General features: G+C 34.9%; 1 long non-coding RNA gene across 3 annotated transcripts; it reads right to left on the bottom strand.

Moving 5' to 3' along the window:
* Positions 1-225: 225 nt before the first annotated feature.
* On the bottom strand, positions 226-8,325 carry LOC131065502 (uncharacterized). 3 transcript variants are annotated; one of them, XR_009111414.2, is made up of 3 exons: positions 3,855-8,325; positions 779-3,545; positions 226-657 (listed from the first exon to the last, which is right to left on the bottom strand). It is a non-coding gene; the product is annotated as an uncharacterized LOC131065502 (long non-coding RNA). The 3 variants fall into 3 exon arrangements; XR_009111413.2 differs by having other exon boundaries at positions 226-3,545; positions 3,855-3,956; positions 4,179-8,325; XR_009372302.1 differs by having other exon boundaries at positions 226-3,041; positions 3,400-3,545; positions 3,855-8,320.
* Positions 8,326-8,546: the final 221 nt, after the last annotated feature.

Below are 8,546 nucleotides of genomic sequence, written 5' to 3'. Positions count from 1 at the left end.
TCTAGTTGCTAGAAAGATGGAATTTGCATTGTGAGTCATTTACTACATAACCAACCCATAAATATTACTAATTTGAATGCACTCGTTATTAAAGCTTGTATCTATTCTAAGATGAAAACTCCCAAGGGTCCACGAATTGTAAATATATTGAAAGATAGAACGAAAGGAAGTGTAAATCTCACTTAGGAGAAACAAACAATCAGAAGTCATAGCCTCTTACCTTCAAATAGCAGCTCTATAGGGCTTTAGCCTTAACCTTCTCAAACTGCACAATGCTCCAACAACATATGGCCAATGCTTACCCCCTGCACCTTATGGAAGCGTTAAAATTATCACAAATGCCTCCATGTAAGCTACATTTTCTCATTACATCCAGCAGCAAATTAACACAATTTGTCAAAGGTCTAGATTATTTAATGTAAGAAAAGAGGGCAGTCTTCATTAATTGGAAATTGTAAAAACTTTGTTTGCATAAATAAAACCATGGTTTAGTTGCTACATGCACCATTTGACAAAGATCATGCTAAACAGAGAGTATTCATGAAATAGAAAAAATATTAAATGAATGGATCACACCAGTTAAACAGTCAGTCCGTGTATGACCCAGTTCACAATCACAGATTTCAGTTGAATTGCATGTTCCATGTCGATTGCAATCTGCAAAGCAAATTCCTAAACAATTAAACCCTCTATGACGACTTCACAGTTATACAACTGATAGAAATGATATCTAATATACAGAAACTTGCACCTCACATCAAGTAAGAAAGCAACCTACTTTCATGAGTGATTACTCATTCCCAATAAATCCTCATAAAGCAAAGACATTTTCCATCAATGAAGTACCCATTATAATTAAATGAATAAGGGCAATGACCATGGAAGGTCAAAAAATTATCCCAAAACGTTCATTACAAGCAAGGCCTTACAACTCCCCTGCAACATAAATTCAAAAAGTCAAAAAGGGCAGTAAACATAAGAAATTCCATTTGATAGGCTAAAGATGTATCATATCAAACAAAGGCTCTTCTCTGATTGAGGTTTGCAATAGCAGTTAAGAAGACTAAGTTCATAACAAACATATTAAATCTCATTTAATAGGCTAAAGATGCTTCATATCGGGCAAAAGCTCTTCTCTAATTGAGGTTTTCAATAGGAGTTAAGAAGGCTACATTCATAACAAACAAATCTTACAGTAATAATATATCATGCTGCAGTTTATAATGTTACATATCAAAAGTCGAACCATTAAAATCAATAAAGACAAAGTAGTATTCCACCATCCAAACAAGAGCACCTACACCAGCAACCAGGAAGGCTGGGAGAGCTTAAATCCCAGTAGAAAGCCTTAAGACCTGCATTTGCAATCTTACTCACATATTGTCAATACCCAATCAAATTGACTTCATCACCAACAGATAATTAAAAAGAAAACAAACGAAACTCACAAATTTGCCAAATTGATACTTCTTCAAATAAATTAATTCAAGAAAAATTCATCATGGTTTGTAAGAATTTCTATATTCTATATTTATACAAATAAATCCATTACTGAGAAAGGCCTAAAAGTCCACCAAATTGTATGTAGCTACAACCTACAGCCAGCATGAACTTACAAAAGATGTCACCATACTGAAAATTCAAAATTTCTGGAGAAGAAAATTAGTTAAGAATGGTTCAATTCATCAAAAATTATGTGAAAATAAACAACTGTTATACGTCACAAAAGTGAGCATTGTCAATGTCTTGTGGATATACTTTAGCACCTGCAGTCATGAGTTAGCACCTGCAGTCATGAGCTTTTGCCTAAACAGGGTAGCAACCTTCTCAAGCATTTCATAATCAATAAATCATGTAACCAAAAAGAAATCAAATATAATAACTAATCAATATTAGAAAATCACAACAAATATTCCTAAATTATGAAACATTATTGCATTTATTGATAATACCTAAAAAAACATAGTTGTAGCTTCATACACACAGTATGACATGAATTCAATATAAATAGATGTACTTGATACTTGTCCATTTGCAGTCATGAATCCATGATATAAATGTCATCCATGTGGCAGGTCCAACCCCCGAGAGTTATGCAACAGTTCAAACTTAAGAGAATAGTCTTCAGTTCTACATGTCAAAATCATCATAAATGAAAAATTCTTCAACAATGGGCTAACTTCAATTTTTTTAGGTTACAATTATACCATTAATCAATTGTGTGTACAGAGAGGAGATGTGTATATAGAAAAATTAGATACAGAGGTAGATAATGACCAAATATCAATAGCCCATTTACTAAATATTAAAACCCTATGGCTCTTTGTTTTCATAGACGATTTTTGTGCACTTGTTCAATGACTACTTGTAGTAGGTTTGTGCAATTAATTTAGTTTCTTCATTTGAATAAAAATTCTGAGATGGGCCTCAATTTTCAAAAACCAAATTGGTAAAAAGGAGACCATTAAAAAAATAAAGGTGTAGTAGAAGTTGAATACTCTCTCAGTCTCGTCTGCAACAATATTTCTTCATGAATCCATTGGATAGATCCCATCCATGTGCCAGACCAACCCCTAAATGTTAGGAAATGGTTCAAGGAATAGTCTTCAGTTCTTCATGTCAAAATCATCACACATAAAAACATAATCAACAATAGGCCAAATTCAAATTGTTTAGGTTACAAGTCTACAATTATTCAATCATGTGTAGGCAAAGGAGATATGTAGATTGCAAAATTAGCTAGAGAGCTAGATAATGGCCAAATATTAACAACCCATTTACTGAATATTAAAAACCTATAACTCTATTTTCCTGGACTATTTGTGTGCACTTGTTTAATGACTTGTACTATGTTTGTTTAATTGATTCACTTTTTCAAATAAAAATTTCAAGTTGAGCCTCTATTTTGGAAAACCAAATTGGGAAAAAGGAGACCATTAAGAAAATATGGGTGTAGTAATTGCAAACTCTCAATCTGGTATGCAACAATCTTCCTTCATGAATCCATGAGATAGGTGCCCTCCATGTGCCATGTCCAACCCCTAAATGTTAGACAACAATCCAAAGAATAGTCTTCAATTCTGGATGTCAAAATCATCACAAATAAAAACTTCAGCGATGGGCCAAGTTAAAAAAAATTTATATTACAAGTATACCATTATTCAATATTGTGTATGGAGAAGAGATGTAGATGCAAAATTAGCTAGAGAGCTAGATGATGGCCGAATATAAACAAACCATTTACAAAATATAAAAAATCCTATTACTCTATTTTCCTAGACTACCTTTGTGCACTTGTTCACTATTTGTACTAAATTTGTGTCATTGAGTTTCTTCATTTATAATAAAAACTTAGATCAAAACCTGAATTTTGAAAAAGCAATTTGAGAAAAAGGAAACCATTAAGAGAATTTGGGTGTAGTAGAAGTTGCAAACTCTCAATCTGGCCTGCAACAATCTTCCTTAATGAATCCATGAGATAGATCTCCTCCATGTGGCATGTCAAACCCTTCAATTCTTTATGTCAAAGCCATCAAACATGAAAACTGCATCAACAATAGGCCAAATTCAGAAAATTTAGGGTACAAGTATACCATTATTCAATATGCGTATGGAGAGGAGATGTGTAGATAGAAAAATTAGCTAGAGAGCTAGATAAAGGTCAAATATTAACAACACATTTACTGAATATTAATATTTAAAATTTGTGTCTCTATTTTCCTAGACTATTCTTGTGCACTTGTTTAATGACTTGTACTAGGTATGTTTAACTGATTCAGTTTCTTCATTTAAAATAAAAAATTTGAGCTAGCCTCTATTTTGAAAAACCAAATTAGGAAAAAGGAGACCATTACGAAAATATAGGCGTAGTAGAAGTTGCAAACTCTTAGTCTGTATGCAGCAATCTTCCTTCATGAATCCATGAGATATGCCCCCTCCAATGGAAGGTCCAACTTCTGAATTTTAGGCATCCATTCAAAGGATAATATTTAATTCTACATGTTGAATCATCACAATTGAAAACTTCATAAACAATAGGCCAATTTCAATGTTTTTAGGTTACAAGTAAAACATTATTTTATTTTTTATTTTTATTTTTTCAATGAACTAGAGCTACGAACTAGTGAAGCCACAATCGAGTGACCTAATTCCCAACATGAATGCATAGCAGCCCAAACTTGTGAGCACAATAGCATAGCAGGGGCATGGAGCCTGCAAGCACATCAGTCCAGCGAGGGCCTGACACAGACATGAACACATGTGAAATCATCAGCATGAATACCGCAACAGTTCACAACCCACGAACACACTGGATCAGCGAAGGCACAAGTTGTAATGTCCCTCTTCTGGATTTACTTAAATTTTGCCCAAGAATAACAATACCAATAATACAACTTATTTACAAGAGTATTCTTACACTATACAAATTGAATTTGGATAAATAACCAATTAACATGAAGCAAAATAATGATGAAACTCTTATTGAAAAAATGCACATTATAACTTATTACTAAGGATCAACCACATCAGACACTTGAGGGGAAAGCACAATAGGGTGCTGAACATCCAACCACGACAATTCAACCCCTTGCCCCACAAGTACCAAATCAATGGGTTGAGTTATTAATTGAGGAGGCCCATACTCCTGCACCTCCCTATTATGTTACCTTGCAATTCTTATTATGATTGCCTTACAAAAATCAAATGCATAATTACTTAAATAAATAAATACATCATTAAATTCTCAAACTAACAAACATAGCATTAAACATATAGCATACCAATTGCTTCAGGAATATAATATTTTTCCTCTATATCATACTGTCATATAGTTTTAGATTATTACTGCTTAATAATATAATTACTTGTTGTCTTTCAAATTCAGATAAGATCTCACTTGCTTAATCGATCTCTTAACTTCTTGTTCCCCTTTTTAGCAGATCAGAACTATCTTATATTTTAGATAAAAAAGCTGCAGTAAATAATCATTCTAATTCAAAGCTGGAATAATTCTATTGCTCTCTTACATTTCTATAATTTACTCAGTTCACATGTTGATCTTCTTATCTGCTATTTCTACATTTTATTCAATCAGATCTCATTCCTCGCCATCCTTTTTACCCAACGGAAATCCTACTTTTATATCTTCATTTGTGGGTAGTCATGGCCTTTTAGTTTTTAGAGACACAATCCTGCAAGGAATCGCTGTCCCCTTTCAAGTTTGATGTAATCATTACTTAATTGCCAACTAAGATTAATTAAGGTAGCCAAGTAGCATTTACAAAAAGGCTGCCCAACTAGTATTTAATAAGTTTTTTTCTTTAGTGACCTGATCTGTATTTAGGAGTCTACTATTCAAGGAAATATCTTATATTCCTTCTTTTTTATTCAGCTACCTACTTATGATGGGGCATGACACATACACTAGTGGGGGACATGACACTCCGCCCTTCCCAAGATTGCTCGTCCTCAAGCAATGATCATGGAGAGAGTGTTTGGAATGATCTTCAATTCGAAATGGCTTGGTCTTCGCAGCTTCTATCTTTGCATTTTATAAAAATCCATCACCAATTCACTTCCAATAAACTACTCTGATATCATCTCAAGTTGCAAATTTGATCCAGGATATGTTTTTGCATATAACTAACAAAATAACCAAGTTATCAGTGTTAAAATTAGAACCAGAAAGCTATAAATACAAATAAAAGAACCTAAGAAAACTTAAGGGAACAAGAAGACAACAAATTATCTTGGGAAAACCCTCCACCTGAGGGTGAAAAACCCAGCCACACCAAAAATGGATTTTATTGAAAGCTCAAAATAAGTACACAACTCTTGCACTTAGAAGACAATCATTTTAACACTGATTGATAATGTTCAAAATAGAATATGACTCTCTGAAAAAAAAAACTGCTTACAAAATACTTGGAAGAAGATGCTAATAGAGTAAATCTTCACACATCAATGTTCACTGCTATACATAAATGACCATCTCAGAAAATAAGAGCAGATACAAAGTCACTGCAAAAGATCCTTCAAAGAATATCGATCATCTTCTAAATGACCCACGGCAAAGGAATAAATAACATATCTCAAGACCCGATAGAGCCAAGAAGAAGAAGGCGAAAAGTAAATCATAAAGACCGATGTCAGTTACACACCGACGCACATTACAAACTGGCGAACTTAAGTAAGAGAAAAGAAACGGTTTTCTAGCTAATACAAAGGCGGTGACAGCAACAAGGTCTTCGAAGAGCAGTGACAGATGTAGAAGAACACCAAAATATTTTCCAGATTTCACAAACGGTGAAGTGAATCAAATATAGAGCTGGAAAAAATCCATAAATACAACAGGCATGATATATGTTGAAGTTACCATCTTTAACACTCCCTCTTAACGAAGAAGATATCATTAACAGATATTCAAGTCATGGAGTCTCTCAACCTAAACAAAGAATATGAAAACAACAAAATTCAATCACAAATTCTCTCAACGTGATAGGCATCATGGATTCACTCAACATGATGTTCACCATGGCTGCTCCCATAGGTGAAATAAGACAAGCTCTCATCACAGAGTCACTCATCGTGATGTTTTCATGGAGTCTCTCAACATGACATCCACTATGGCTACCCCCCCATAAGTGGAAAGAGCCTCAAGGGCTTTCACCTCAAATTTCTCCATCACACAGAAAAATGCATTACAAGGGATTTCACCTCAAACTTCTCTCTCACAGAGAAGAACTCATTAATCAACATATATATATAAAAAAAATCATTGAAATTGAGATTCTCTCTCAGCAAGAGCAACATTCTCTACAATACCAAGGTTATCTCGAAAATAACAAAACTTCACTCTAGGAAGTGGCTTGGTAAGAATGTTTGTTGTTTGCTCTCCAATGCCAATGTATTTGAGCTCCATTGCTTTCCTTTGAACCATATCTCTCAAGTAAGGATATTTTATTTCCACATGCTTGGTTCTATCATGAAAAACAAGACTAACCGAAAGCTTCATACAGCTTTGGTTATCACAATGAATCACTATAGGTTCCAAAGGCTGTCCAAACAATCCTGTAAGCAATTTACAAAGCCACACTACTTCTCTAGTTGTTGTAGCAGTTGCAACATATTTAGCTTCTGTTGTACTTTGGGCCACACATGATTGCTTCCTGCTACACCAGGAAATCATAGTCGAACCTAAGCTAAAACAACAACCGGAAGTACTCTTCCTGTCGGGTACACATCCTGCCTAGTCTAAATCAGAAAAACCTTGCAATTTCAAACCTCCACAAGAAGTATATTTCAGACCATATCCCACGGTACCACATACATATCTCAATATATGTTTAGCTGCAACAAAATGAATCTGTCTAGGCTCACTCATAAACTGACTGAGAGTGTTAACAGCATAACATATGTCAGGCCTTGTGTTGACTAAAGACATCAAAGATCCAATCAATTGCCTATACATAGAAGGATCAACTAAATTTGAACTAGCTGCAACATCATGTAACTTTTTCAGATTTGCTTCCATGGGAGTTGTCATAGACTTACAATCTAACATACCAAAACTTTTCAAAATGTCAATGGCATATTGTTGAGACATGGACCAGCTAGGACTCGAACCTAGGACCTTCCATACGTTGTTGGAGTGCTCTACCACTGAGCTACTGGCCCCTCTTGGGCCAGTCCATCGTCGGCTCGGGTGTGGCTTATTTCCAACACCAACAAACCCTCTTAAGCCACACCTCTCGTGTGCTTGGGGCTCCTAGCCTGGACCTGGCTCTGATACCATGTTGAGACATGGACCAGTTAGGACTCGAACCTAGGACCTTCCATACGTTGTTGGAGTGCTCTACTACTAAGCTACTGGCCCCTCTTGGACCAGTCCATCGTTGGCCCGGGTGTGGCTTATTTCCAACACCAACACATATTTCCCTTGATTCAAAATGATTTCATTTGGTCTTTGCCACACTTCTAGACCAAGAAAATAATGCATCAAACCAAGATCTTTGATCTCAAATTCAGAAGATAACTCTTTCTTACATCTAGCAATGAGATCATCCTCTCCAGTAAGAAATAAATCATCAATATATAGAACTAAAATTAAAGCTTTACCATCAATTACCTTGAAATAGATATTTTTCGATCTGTACATTTTTGAGAAAACCCAAGCTCAACAAATGTCGATCAATTCTTTCATACCAAGCACGAGGAGCTTGCTTAAGGCCATACAAGGCATTTTTCAATCTGCATACATGTGATTCTTTCTTATGAATCACAAATCCATCTAGCTACTCAATAAAAACTTCTTCAATTACGCCATTCAAGAATGTTGTCCATCTGATGCAATTTCCACCCTTCAATAGCTGCAATAGCAATAATGGTTCTGATAGAAGAATAACGTGCTACAAGTGAAAAAGTCTCTTCATAGTCTATGCCTTCCTTTCTTGAAGGTTCTAACTTAGTTCTTTTCTCTTTTGGAACATGAAAATAGACAGGACATCCAAAAATCCTGAGGTGACTAATGTCAGGTTTAATACCTG

This window comes from Cryptomeria japonica, chromosome 4, assembly GCF_030272615.1.
Source record: "Cryptomeria japonica chromosome 4, Sugi_1.0, whole genome shotgun sequence".
NCBI classification, from domain to species: domain Eukaryota; kingdom Viridiplantae; phylum Streptophyta; class Pinopsida; order Cupressales; family Cupressaceae; genus Cryptomeria; species Cryptomeria japonica.
The sequence above is the reverse complement of the archived record's forward strand: the minus strand, read 5'-3'. Positions and strand labels throughout refer to the sequence as shown.